The sequence below is a fragment of the Tamandua tetradactyla genome, chromosome 1, assembly GCF_023851605.1.
Source record: "Tamandua tetradactyla isolate mTamTet1 chromosome 1, mTamTet1.pri, whole genome shotgun sequence".
NCBI lineage: Eukaryota > Metazoa > Chordata > Mammalia > Pilosa > Myrmecophagidae > Tamandua > Tamandua tetradactyla.
Window position 1 is genome coordinate 153,563,707 of NC_135327.1, and position 14,549 is coordinate 153,578,255.

General features: G+C 33.2%; 1 protein-coding gene across 3 annotated transcripts in view; it reads left to right on the forward strand.

Annotated features, from left to right (window-relative positions):
- The window catches only part of FOXP2 (forkhead box P2), a 587,369-nt gene that overhangs the window by 73,436 nt on the left and 499,384 nt on the right, over window positions 1-14,549 (forward strand). For all 3 annotated transcript variants that reach the window (XM_077113417.1, XM_077113328.1, XM_077113646.1), the window contains exon 2: window positions 11,635-11,777. The gene's annotated coding sequence lies outside the window, so the exon portion shown is untranslated. The remainder of the gene's footprint in view (window positions 1-11,634; window positions 11,778-14,549) is intronic.

Here is a 14,549-nt window from a genome sequence, read left to right on the forward strand (position 1 = left end):
TATAAAAATGTTTGCCAAGCTCTCCATAAATGTCTACCTCCTCATTTCTAGAAGCAATTGCCATAACCATTTTTTTTGGTTCTTTTGTAGAGGTAGTCATGTGCACTTAAACATATATATATCTCAGTATGCCATTTTTTCACAAATGATTAAAAATATATGCTTTGACATATTCTGTTTTTGTGTTTTTCCACTTAACGTTGTACCTTAGAAATGTGTTACCTGTCAATGCATGTAGAGCTACTGGGTTCTTTTTTTTTTCTCTGCTGCATAGTGTAGCTTATTATATATATGTATCATCTTTATTCACAAATGGTAAGTTTTTAAAAAGGTTTGGTAGTATCTGCTTAAAATAGGTTTGCATTCTTTATATGATATCTACTTTGACAGAACTTTTAAGACTTCTTAAAATTGCAATTCTTTTAACATTGGTGGATATTTTCCACTACTACAATTTCCTAGATTTAAATTTTCTCTCCTTGGTTGAACTATTGTGTTTCTAGCTGGGCTTTTATTGTACAAGCAGAATGTTTTTGATCAGATTGTATTTACATGACAGCCTGGAACTGTAGCATTCTTTCAAGTATATAGTACACATTTAAAATATTGTCTAAATATTTATTCACATGATGGATTACTGTGGCTCAGAAAAGGCAGTTACAACCTATTGAGTAAATAATTTTAGTTTTTAAAACTTTGGAAAGGCTTTGAAGGGGTCATAATGATGTCTCATCTCAGTTGTTAGAAACAGCCACTGAATACCCTTGTGTTTTTTCCCTAAATGGTATTTTTATTCTTACGTGTTTAAGCAACAAAGAGGATTAAAAAGGAGAAAAATCAAACCAATTGCCTATAGGTAAAGACTTTCCTTTCTCTTTCCCATGGTCAAATACCATCTCCCCATTATGGGAAAACCAATAGACAAACAAAATCACAATCAATAAAACAAAATCACAAGACTACTATTGTAGCGAAATGTTAACATGCCTGAAGGCTAAAACAAAATTTCAAGGATACCCAGTTGAAATTGCAAAGTCATTTAAAATGAGTGAATCTATTTCACTCGAATTTGAGATGTAAATTCTCATAATGTTAGTTTGATTTAAATTTGATTTTCTAGAACTTCTAATAGTTAATTATTTTTAAGTCAATTTACAAATTGAGCACTTCATTCTGCTTCTAGTCTTTCAAAAATGAGGTAAGGATTTTTTTTTAGTGCAATTTTATTAACATATATTGTATATTTACATATCACGTAATCATCCAAAGTGTATAATCAATGGGTTCACATTTATTATCACAATTGATTTTTGAACATTTTCATTACTTCAAAAAAATAAAAAAGTTAAAAAGATACCAAAAACATTCCATTTCCCATCCCCCATGATTTATTTATTTTTGTCTTTATGTTTTCACTCATCTGTCCGTACATTGACTAAAGGGAGTGCCATTTACAAGGGTTCCACAATCACATGGTTTTACTTAAAAGCAATATAGTTATGCAAATATCTTCAAGAATCAAGGCTATTGGATTACAGTTCAATGGTATCAGATATTTCCCTCTAGCTATTCTAATACATCGAAAACTGAAAAGGGATATGTATGTACTGCATAAGAATAACCTTCAGAATTACCTCTGACTCTATTTGAAATCTCTCGGCCACTGAAACATTATTTTGCTTCATTTCTCTTTCCCCTTTTGGTCAAGAAGCTTTTCTCAATCTCAGAATGCCAGGACTAGGCTCATCCTCAGGAGTTATGTCCCATATTGCCAGGGAGATTTATACCCTAGAGTCATGTCTGACGTGGTGTGGGAGGGCAGTGAGTTCACCTGCTGAGGTGGCTTAGAGAGAAAATCCACATCTGAGCAACAAAAGAGTTTCTCTGGGGGAGACTCATGCATAATCATAAATAAGCCTAGTTTCTCTTCTGTAAGAATAAGTTTCATAAGGGCAAGCCCCAAGTCTTAAGCCCCTGGCCTATTCAATTTGGCAGTCCCCAATGCTTGTGAGAATACGAGGTCTGCCCCAGATAGGGAAGTTTAATATTTCACCTTTTTCTCTAGTCCTGCAAAGGGGCTTTGAAAGTACTTTTTCATGTTCTGCCCAGATTACTCTGGGATGCATTGGGGCATCAGCTAACTTGTACAAACCAACAAGATCTCACTCCCTATTCAAGGTTCCAAGTAATTATTTGATTTGAATAAACTGACCATACAAGTTAAATTAGATATTGTACTACCAAAAATACAAATTTTGCACATCTCTTCCTTTGGTCCCACACAGAAGTTGACATTTTAGTATAGATTCATATCATCCTTTACTTTTTATTCTGGCTTACCTTAGTCCTAACCAGATCAGCTTCATTCATATCTTTAATTGGAATCTGATTATTTTTTCACTGTTTTTTTTTGTTTTGTTTTGTCATGGGCAGGCGCCGAGAATCAAACCCAGATCTCTGACATGGCAGGTGAGAACTGTGCCACTGTGCCACCATTGCCCACTCTCACTGTTTTTAACAGTTGCTGTATGGGGAAATGCTGATTTTCATAGCTACAGAACTAGCTCTGAGTCTCAGAGGTTGACAAGAATTTTGACCTTAATTGTACTTTTTAAAACTTATGTTCTTGTGTGTGTGTGTGTGTGTGTGTACGTGTGTGTGCATGCGTTTCGTTTCGTCACTAATGTGGCATTAGGTTCTTTTATTTATAATCCAGACATTGAACTTTATGAACTTTTCGCTTTCATTTGAGATTTATTTCTAAAGAAAGTGAAGAACATAGTTTTCATTTTATTTTACATGATACTAAGTTTTTCTGGACATTGTAGATTTATGATTGTAACATCTTTTGACAAGCAAATTAGACTGTAGGAAGAGCATCCAACTTGGAGCTTGGGGCATATAGTGCTACTTTCGGCAAACTTAAGTCAAAAACCAATGTTTTTTTATTTTTTTTTCAGTGAGTGCTCATGTTCAGACTCAGATGCTAAGTGTAGAAAGGAAAAAGTAACTTCTCACCCTAAAAGAAAAGGAAAAAAGTAACTTCTCACCCTAAAGGAAAATTGTAATTGCAGTAGAAAAATGTACCTGTCTAAATTGTAGCTAAAGATAAGGGAGACTAAGATACCAGTACATACAACTTCATTATTTTCAAGATATAAAAATACAGCTTGAAGATGAAAAGAGTTAAGGAAACAACAATCCAACACCTTATTTTGCCCACTATTCCAGCAGTAGGAATTATTAATCCTGTGAAAACTTTTTTCTATAAAATAATACTACAAATGAAAGTCAGTATCTTATATCTTATAGTATGTCAGAATGGTGAGAAGGCTTATCCTAAAATGATCAGTTGAATGCATGTTTTTGCGTGTCAACATTCCTATTTAAAGTTCTTAACTAGGACTCCTAGGTAAGCTCGCCCAATACATACGCATTTTGGGATTTCGACATACGGATAAAGATGAAGGAAGCTGTATTGATCAGTTTTTAATTCAGATTGTCATTTCGTACACATACTTTTACAGATGGTAGAGTTTTGACTGCCCATCAGAGAGTCCTAATACCTTTGAGACAGCTGTTGCAGACAAGCGTCTTTTACATGCTTTAGGTCAAGAGTAGTGGAAACCTGTTACAGCACCTGCTTTTGCATATGCAAATCTGTTGTTTTGTCATATCATTAAACAAGGAGAGGTAACAGTCTCTTGTGGTTGTAAATGAGTCTGGAACATCACTTACATGAAATGAAATCCAGCAAAAAGACAACTGTGATTTCTGTTGTGTGGTCATGGGAGGTTGCTTCTGCTTAGGGCTTTGTTTCTGGAAGACTGCCCGTAATTCGTAATTCGGAGGGAGGATAGAGAGGCAAAGGTATGTTTGGAGGCAAGTAAAAGTAAGGTGTGTGCTGTCATTGACTGTAGGGTAGTTGTGAAGTTTGACATGCCCAGAAGCTACCGAATGCCATGTGGGGCCCCCATACACTGCATACCTCAGTTTTCATCATCTGGTGAGCCTGCAGCAGAATTTCCAGGCACTGGAGTTAACAACATGTCTACTTCAGTTTGGAGCTGATTGATCCACAGAACAGAACATGCTTGTGGGATCTTCCCTTGTTATAGAATGACATAAATGATTGAAATGCTTTCTTTTGGAAAAAAATATATCATTTGTTTATAGACCTTACTGCTTATGGGAAAGAAATTGTGGAATAATAACACAAGCATAGCTTGTTGTAAATTTCACAGTAGGTTAGTGAATTATTGTCTTGTTCAATTTTGGTATAATAGAAATAAAAGTGGGAAAACACAAAAAAGGGAAAGAAGGCGTAAGGAAATTCTTCCCTGGTTTAGTGTATTTCTTAAAAAGGGTTGTGGCATATAATAAAAATGGCACCTCAGGATTTGCAAAAATGACTCAAGATTTTGCTCTGTATTGCCATAGATTGCTTTGGGGGAGAGAAGGGAAATGCTAGAATTGAGGAACAAATGTTACATACTGTCATTTTATATTATATTATTTTACTGTGAAGTTCCTAATTTCTCTTCTGAAAAATAGTGCAAAATGCATATGACATAGAAAGCAATGTTATAAATCTGTTAATTGTGTTAATTATGTTGAAGTGTGTTTTATTCTGACATGGATTTACTGTGAGCAGGAGTAAAAATATTTTCTAGCTTTGGGGGAAAATTTTTAAATTCTTTCCTGACCTTTTAACCTTGTCAAATGATTTCCCTGCTCTTGACACAGTGCATTATATTTGCAAAGGTTGGAAGTTAACTCTTCAAGGTACCAGGCATCATTTTTATTGGGATATTAATTCTCAGAGGTGCTAATCTCATCAAGATTTGTAGGCATTTTCTTTCATAGTCCATTCTGATTTGTAGCTCTTTCTTTTCACAGCAGTGTTAAATACCAAACCTTCTCTGATATGGAAGTTCATTAGAGATATGTCTTTGATGGCAGCCCTTTCCTGGCTTCAGTTTCAAATACCTTGATGTAAAGCTTAAGAAGCCATTGTGTTGTAAGCCCTCCTTGATGTGCCTTATTTAGATCTGCATAGTAAATCAAGGAAAGTAAATAACAAGGCAGCAGATGGAAGCATGAAGATAAGGCCAGTGAACAATTGTATTTGTATTTTGTTATGATGTTGACAGGAGCTAAAATTCACTAATCTAGTTCAACTGATCTGCATTTCAAAGAAATCTCATTTAGCAGCAACTTGAAGGTCTGTGGGATAAAGTTCTTTTATTGCAGCTTTTATTGCATTCTTTGCTAATTTATCTGGTCAAGATTTAGCCTTGCTTACTTAAAGCTGCAAGCATGTTACAAGGAGTCTTAAATACTATGAAAGCATTAATGTCTAGACTATGAACTGAAGGTAATTACATATCCAGCCCTGAATAGGGTACATTTAGAAAATATTGTTGTCCAAACTGAATTGTCAGAGCACTATAGATAAGGTAGTTTTTTTTTCCTCCTTCTCTCCTGCCCCATGCTCTGAGATTTTTCCCCCACTTCATAAACAAGCTCATACAATCAACTACTCAGAAATTATGCACAAAATAAGTAGATCTCCATTAAGAATGAATTCATTAATACTTATATTGGTTGTGCCCTTTTGAGAAAGAATGTTTGATATCCTTATTTGACTCAGTGTAGTTATAAACATGTATAATAAAATATAAGCAAAGTATGTTTAATGTGAGATCTAAAGCTGAAAAAGTTTACAAAAAGTATTTGGTATTTTCAAGTTCTGTTCAAGTACGTAATTTAATGGAAATTTATTTTGAAATATAGACAGAAAAACTAAAATATTATATACATATATTTATATATTAACTATATTCTCAGTGAGTTCTATTTGCATTCCTTTCAGAAGGAATGCTTATCAGATTTAGGTCAGTTTTCCTGAGCTCAAATCCCAGCTTTGCCACATATACCTTTTAAGATGTTGGATAAATTACTTTCTTCTATGAATCTCTTCTGTAAAGTGTGGAGGGGAGCCAGAGGCTTATAAAGTCTTCCCAGTTAGAAGATCCTGATCATTCACTGACAGCTTACCCTATGTCAGGTACCATATTGGGCCATAAATTTATGTAGATAAATTATCTTTCCCAAAATAACTTGTGTAAATTTTCTGTATTCCGAAAGTTACTACTAATACAATTAGAATTTGGTATCATGATTTTGTACTTCTCTTTCTTACTCTTAAAACCGTTGGGTGACCCCAGATATGTTGAGCATGCTAGTTTCGTTCCTACACACAGAATTATTGTAGAGATCCTTTTGAGAAATTTGCTATATAATTTAAAGAAACTTGCTATGCTACACAATTTTTGCCCAGAACTATTTATAATTTTATTTGATACTCTAAACTTCGAATTTGATTCAGAATGTCGGAGTGGATAAGTAAAACCAAATATTTTATTTAACTATCTCAGTACATTTTATCTATTAAGTTTTCTATGGAAATAAGTCAAATACTGAGTTGATTGTCTACTAGGAGTTATGTTTTTGACAGATTTATTTAAAACTTGAAAAAATGGTGGTGAAAATTATTTCCTGGACTTCACAAACAAAGAAATTAAGAAGGGTTCAACATAACTGTCTTTCTTCTGAATTATAATTCTTCTACAGGGAGTATATATTGTTCTGACTCTTCTGGTGTCTCTGCAGACCCCTGGGTTTTATGAATCACACTCTAGTTCTGCTTCTACCTTTCTCATCACTCCTTTGTCAAATAGTTCAGTCGTTCCCCCATAATAAAGCTAGGTTAAGAAAGACACAAAGATGAATAAGACGTATTTTCTATTTTCAGAATAGTTTTTAATTAAATGTGAGAAATCAGATGTGAACAAATGCATTACATGATAGATTTAGTGGCAGTTTTCAAAAGGGATCTCTAGAGAAAATGCTATGTGAGTCTAGTACTTCTGGCAAAGAGAATACGGAGTGCTTCCTGGAGGTGATAGTAACTGAACTGAAGCTTGAAAGCTATGGTAGGATTTGGATACATGGACTTTCAGAGGAAAGCGTCATTCCGGTGGAACAAATTGAAACTATAAAGGCTGATAAAGGAAAGCATCAAATAGTTCAGCTTGATTTTGTAATGTAGAGGAGACAAGTGGGACAAAGTAATAGGCAAATTTGATCCTAAGTGAATTGCCTTAGGTGTTAGTTAGGCTATTGAGGTTTGGCTTATTTGGTAGGTATTGAGGAACTCCTTCTGTTAAACTGTTCTAACTGACCCATTGGCTAGAAATGGCACCAGGGAAATATTTATACGATTCGAGGTCAAATGTTTAAAATTTTGCTATAATCTGTTTCTTTCCCATCCCCCTCTATGCCAGTCTCACAGACTATGACACTATATTATATATTTAAAAACCTTGTTACATCTGGTACATTCTGCAAAGATTAATGTTGAGAGTGATTTGGTGGGAGTGTAGGGAGTGGATTTGAAATTGTCATTGGGGTAATGGGGAAAAGACTATCATTATAGAGGTATAAGAGAAATTGTGGTATTCAAGGAGCTTTTAGAGATACCTGGTATTCTTTGGTATGTATTTAAGAAAATTTGAGTTTTCATGAGTACAGAGAAGATTTGAGAAAAAAAAAAGTGAAGATACATAAGTTAATATTGATTTGAAGAAGAGTCAAAACCAAGATGTTCAAGTGAAGATGTTTAAGAGGCAGTGATGGATAAAGAACTGAGCAAAAGAGAGAATGGAAAATTGATTTCACAGGCTGTTTTAAGCTAATAAAAATTAAATAGCAAACATTCCTCAAAATGTAAATTCCAAAAGATTCTTCATTTATTGTTCAGAACTCAGACTAGACTTTCTTTTAGAAACCATGTTATATATCACTGTTAGGCCAGAAGCTAGCCCATCCATTTAATCCCGAGGTTGAAAAGGGGTAGTCCAGGTCCTTTACAATGCCTGCAAATATTTGTTGGCCTTAATTACTCTATGATTTTTTTAAAAAATAAGAAATTAGTTATTAAATCTTAAAAATTGGCTCTTTCTCACTTTCTTCCTCTCTCTCCCCCCTTTCGCTTCTCAAACATACACACAGAAGTTTTTCAGCCTCTGTTGAAAATTCAGATGTTTTCATCTGAAAAGACTAAGCCTGCATTTCTACAAAGAAGTAATGCAGTGATCTGCTGGAGTTTAAAACCACCCCTTTAAAGACTTTACCCCAGTCTTCTACAACTTTGATTTGTCTTGCTCTTTAGCCAGTTTTTTACTTTTATCTTTGAGTATTTTATTTTGTGAGCTTTCTGATATATTTGATGCCAATCATATTATTCTTTCTAGTAAAATTTGCCTTGAAACATAACCATTACATGCAACAACTTTTTAAGGTGAAACATGTTTGGATTACAAATGAGATAGCAGGAACAGATGTCATATTATTTACTGGGTTAACACTTCTCTTCTCTTGCCTTTTAATCTTGAGCAGAATTTCACCACTTGCATTAACCAGGGGTTGCCTCCTTTTTGTGGGAAGAATACTACAGTTTAGAAAAAACACCTAGGCTGTGTTGTGAAGTGTGAATAAAAGGAAGTTGAGACTGGATGAGGGGTAACCAGATAGGAATTGTATATCTAGTAGGAACTTTAAATCTGCAGGTCAGAAGAGAAGTGTGGACTGGACATGTATGTATATATATGGAGTTATTTGCAAACAAGTGGTGATTGACACAAAAAGAGTGTAGAGTAAGAAAAGGACTGGAGGGAAGTCCTGGGAAAACTGACATTGAGGAGGACATGTAATAGGAATCAGATACTGAAAAAGGGAGGCCTGAGAGGTAGGAGAGGAACTAGGAGAAGATGGTGTCAAGTAAGCAAAAGAGAGCGTTTTAAGCAGGAAGGAATGAACAGTTAAACAGAGAAGTTAAGCAAACTAAGAACTAAGGAGTCACATTTGGTTTTGTCAACTAGGAGGTGATTCCTCTCCTGATGACAAAACCTTTAGGTTTAAGGATGTGAAGGTTTAGTAAATTCTTAGACCATCTATGCGACTTTATTAACATTGAAAGAATGGATTTTTGTTTATTCTGATTCCAACAAGACGTTTTTGTCATGTAACAGCACCACTGAGAACGACAATAGAAAAGACAATATGCTGATACAAAGAAATAATCAAATAAATAAATAACAATAATGACACATTAATGGTACTTTGGATGGTTATATGTTATCATCCAAACTGGGAAATATAGCTATTAATAATTACAGCAGATATGAACCACATCTATCCCAGGCAATCCAAGATGTGTGGTTACTGTAATTCTAGTTCACTTTGAGTGTTAACTATGTATCAGACATTGTGACAATTTATTTACTGGTGTATCTGATTTAAGGAATGAGGATTTTAGTTGCCAGCATTAGTGATTCTCATATATATATTTATATGTATATATATGTATATGTAATTAATTGAAAAATATGCCATGCATAAATTTTATGACCTTAATTGAACTTAAGTGCTCAGTTAAAAAAATATGGGCCACTATATACCAATGTTCTGTCCTAGGGTGTGGGGAAGATGGTTACTATAGAGTTCCAGTTGTTAAGGATCTACACGTGTAGGAAAGAGTCTGTGAAAAAAATTTTAATGTAGTATGGTAAGGACAATAATGATAATGTAGTTTATGAAGACTCCAACTAGCATTTTAATACATTACATCTTATGCTTTTTTAGGGTTATAACATATTGAATATTTGAATTTAGCAAGGAATAGTTTGCTTCTTAAGAAAAGTTTTATCAAGGGACAATATGAGGTGTGGCTAATTATACATGTAAGCAGGTTTTTCTCTATCATGAAAGTTCCATGAAGGGATGCATTTCCATATCTATAATGTAATTTTAGCCACACTCAAGCTTTATTCTGTGAAGGGTCTGGCATATTCCTGTGACACATCTGGTAGATATGGATGACATTAATTAGCATAGGTTTTGTAATAAATGACATGTCAGTCCAAGACAACAAAAAAGTATTTGTTACTGATGTCAATCATTCATCCTTTGTCAGTTCAAAAGGCTTCCCTAAAGGAATGTACACTGATCTGCACTGTCCCAAAATACGGCAAAACCATTTTTGTATGTTAGAAACTGAAGTAGAACTATTCGTGTTTGAATAGCTTTATGGAATTATTCATGTAGAAAGTGTATGCTGATAAATTTTAGTGATAATACTTTAAATTAGGTCAAGATTAACTGAATCTTTGCAAAAGAGATTACAACAGTTGTCTGTAATGCAAAAAATCTAGTCTTGAATGGGTTATTTTCTTTAATAGCTTACATCTTCTGAAATCAAATTTGAGTTTTGGTTCATTTTGAGTGATACTGGGTAAATGATTCTACGTACTATTTATAATGGTTAAAAGCAGAAGGCGATCCCCAGAGTATCAGTTTGTGACCAGATAAATGGTTTCAGGATGTACTCTTTTGGGTCACATTTATTTTGGCCTTCATATTTAGCTATTCTGATGTAGATATTGATTGACTTCCTTTTAATTATGTTGTTCACTATTTTCCCACTATACTTTTAAAAAATAAATCTCCAATATAATAGTCTTAAGTTTCTGAGCAAAAACTGGCTTTAAAGCACCAGTAGGCTGTATCTTCAAGAATTAAACGTTTCCTCCAAACATCCATATTTTATTTTCAATTTTGTTTTAAATGCTTCTACATATTACTTCATTATTTAATGGAAGAGAAAATGAGTGAATTGAAGATAAATCAAGATGGTATGATCTAGTTATGACACAAATCTAAGACATTTTTCTTAATATTTAATTTTAATAAGGCAAGAAAGTACCCTTTATTAGAAACCAACATTTTGATATAATTTGTATAGTAGGATCAATTCCCTTACCACCAAAGATCACGTAACCATCTGTATCATACTTCTGTGTCCTGTAAAGGAAGGATGTATTGTATTTTATGTCTTTTAGATTTGGTAGAGAATGCTAATGAAGCTAGATTTAGAACATTTTCATGTTTTATACTCTAATTTGCCTAATATGCCTTGTTTGAACAACAATTTCCCAACCTTTAAATCATTTTACATTCTTTTTCCAGATTCCCCATTCCGCTTTACAGACCCTCTGCTGTTTCTGGTCTGTCATAGGCTCTTGAAATAATCTTTTTCTTTATTCCCTTAAAATTTTAAAAATGATTTTGCTTTACACTTTTCTAATCATCCTGTAATTCTTTAGCCCTAACACATTAAAATGAAGGAATAAAGAATATTTGATACCTAATCATCTCTGCCAGTCCATTCAAACTCATGGATTTGCAAAATTATCTTAAAGTCTTTAAAAAATGCATTTGAGTAGGCTGTTCTAGTGATTTAGACTTGAATATTAATTTTTCTTGCTATGCTGCTTAGCCATAAAAATGAAAAAGAAGATAGATGTAGGTTTCTTTTAGTGTTTTTAATTGAAAATACTAGTTTTATTTATTTATTACCATATTCAACAATAGCTATTCCTGTTTTTTTGTTCCATTCACCTCATATCCAAGAAATTAATGGGATGTGGCAACCCCTTACCCCACCAACCCCATAAGAAGAAAGTTTGATGCATTTTGTAATAATTGATTAAAAGTGTAATTTCCCCCTAGATCAAACAAATAATAGAAGTCTGTTGAAGCTTTGTCCTGACCTATTCTGGAAGCAGAAGAATACGCTGGAGAAAGGAGCATTGTAAGCACAAAGAATAAGACTTCTCAATCCTGGGAGAGAGAATTAGTCTACCCCTCTGACTGTAAGTCATCTATACTCTTTATTTTCCATCCTTGTTTTTGTGTTCCTATTTAGGTATTAGTAGAAAGCAATATGCTAATAATATTGTTTGGATTTTTCCCTACAAAATTTACAGGTGTTCTGCGTGGTAACTTTTTTTAGTTCGATATGTGTTAGTGCCTTGCAATAATATTTAATACAAGTGGATTAATTTTATTTGCATTTTCTGGGAGAGAACTGTTAATTTTTGCGAGTGTTCTGATGAAAAGGAGGTAATTTCCTTTGAATTTAATATCTGTAATTGTGCAATGATAATCCCTTTTTGCTCTGAACTTGTGTTTTTTCTTTTTCTTTTATATAGTTCATATCTGAGAATGAGACTATGTCAATATACGCATGTAAAGCCACCACCCTGTAAAAGAGACATTAAGTCCTTTTAGCAGCTTGAAACTGAATTTGACTAAATTTGTATCTATAATCTACTGTAAAAAATATATGAATTTATGGGCTCAGTATATTGGAAAGACCAATTCTCTGTCTTATTAGGAAGAACTTAAAAGAAGTGTGTTAATGGTTTGCTGTTTAGAAATTTAGAAATTTATACATAAGTTCTCAAGCAGAAAAAGAATGGCAATGGAAGCTAATACTTGCTCTAGCAAAATTAAATTTCATGTTGTTGACAACATGAAATTATAAGTTTCATGTTGTCTTATATATGAAACAACTGGAAAGTTGCTTAATATGTCACCCTTGTGATAAGGACTTAATTTAGGACATAATGGCTACACTGCCAGACTTTTGGTTAACAACAGATAAGTTTTTTCATTCCTCAGTGTCAGGAATCAATAATGATTCTTGTTTTGATTTTTTTAAGCCCAAGTTATGTAATTGACAATGAATACTTATTAGAGTTGAAGACACTCAATTCATGTATTCCCGTAGTTATCCTCACAACTGAAACATAAATCTTTGCAGGTTTTAAATATGATATTTTTATTGACATAGCATGTTGCAGAATTGTCAGAGTAATCTACAATGCGAACTCTCCATAATTTCTAGGTTCATTTGTCATCCCATTCATTTGTAATATTCTGATAGAGCCACCAAGCACTGTGATCATTCCTAACAATCTGTCATTTTAAATTAGGATTCTCGAATTTAGCAGAAACTATGCATACAAAAAGAAACCTTTTGGGTGAGGACTTAGATGTTTAGTTCAAAATTGTGCTGTTCTTAAACTAGATAGAAATACCTTGGAGAAAGGCTACAATATTGTCATTCCTTTCATTGACATGAAACAAGTGTTTTTTAAAGCTACTTTTTATTATTGAAAAGTGTGCTGAAACTTAAGAAATTTCTTTAAATTTGATGGGTCTATGATGAACTCCAACTTAGTGGTTTGGGGTTGATGAAAAATTGGAAAATAATGCCCTTTACAGAATTTGCTGACTCCCCGCTCTCCAGTAATGAAAATGAACAAAATACAGCAAATAACATGATTGACTCTTACATACATATTGTTAAATGAGGAAAACCAGACACAAAATATACTGTGTGAGTTCTCTTACATAAAGCTCCAGAACTAGGCTATTGTGTTTAGAGATGAGGGAAGTGATTACCACAAAAGTAACAGTAATGGTTAAATTGCAGAGGAATATGGTAAAGATTGATGTGGAGACTCCAGGAGTTTCTGGTGTGTGTCAACATTTGTTTATTTTCCTAATTGGTGGTTGCATTGATGTTCAGTTTATGAAAAACCGTTGAACTGCACATCATTATTTCAGACACTTTTTGCATGTGTAATATAATTGAAAAAGCAATCTCAATGTTACTTAGAATTTTGAGAAAAATGGAAATAGTTTCAGTTTATCTATACTAAATATTCGTAGTTAAAAAGTAGAATTTAAAAATCAATATTTTGTGACATTATAAAGCAGTACATTTTCTTTGGTGTGAATGTCCATAGGGGTTGACCTCTATATTTGTATATGTTTAGCAATTTCTGTGATAATTTATTTACATAACATGTTTTTTTTTTAAAGGTAGATATCTGTTTTTATTAAAAAAAAAAACCTGATATGTATTACATTAAATGTAAGCAAGAATTCATTTAGTAGCAATGAACTACTCATTTTTTTGTTGAATTGTCATGGTTTCTTTCTTTGCATTTGAATTTTTTTTATCAGATGTCCACCAACCTCAGAACAATTTCTCATTTAAGTGGAAATTTAATTTGTTAATTTTAACTTGAGTATGCTGAAAGAGAAATGAAAAAGATAAGTGCTTTTTGTATTCTTCCTTTTAATGGAATTAAAATTATATATAATTGTAATTTCTTTATAAAAAGTACCAGGTATATGGGTTTCTTTCTTGTCCCTCTTTTTTTCCCTTTCTTTTTCTTCCTTCTATTCCTCTTTTCCCCCTTCCTTCCTTCTTTCTTTCTCAATGTTTTCTATTGATTAAATTTTAAAGAAAAGAATATACATTTATTTAGCTGGTTGACATTAAGAGAAACCAGGAATTCATTATTCATAAAAATGAAATATAAAAGTCCCCTTTTTCTTCAGGCTCTGGATATAACCAGGCTCAATACAAATGTCTAGGGAGAATGCATCTGTTGCTATTCATTTATTTATTTATTTTTGTTTCTCTGAAAACCTGGCATTTGTAAAATAGCTATAATTTTGATCCATCTTGGCCAAAGCCCAGATTACCAAGGAATTAAATTTTGAACATATTCAACTAAGAATTATCTTTGTAGCAACCTTTCCTTTGCCATATTGAAATTTTGGGC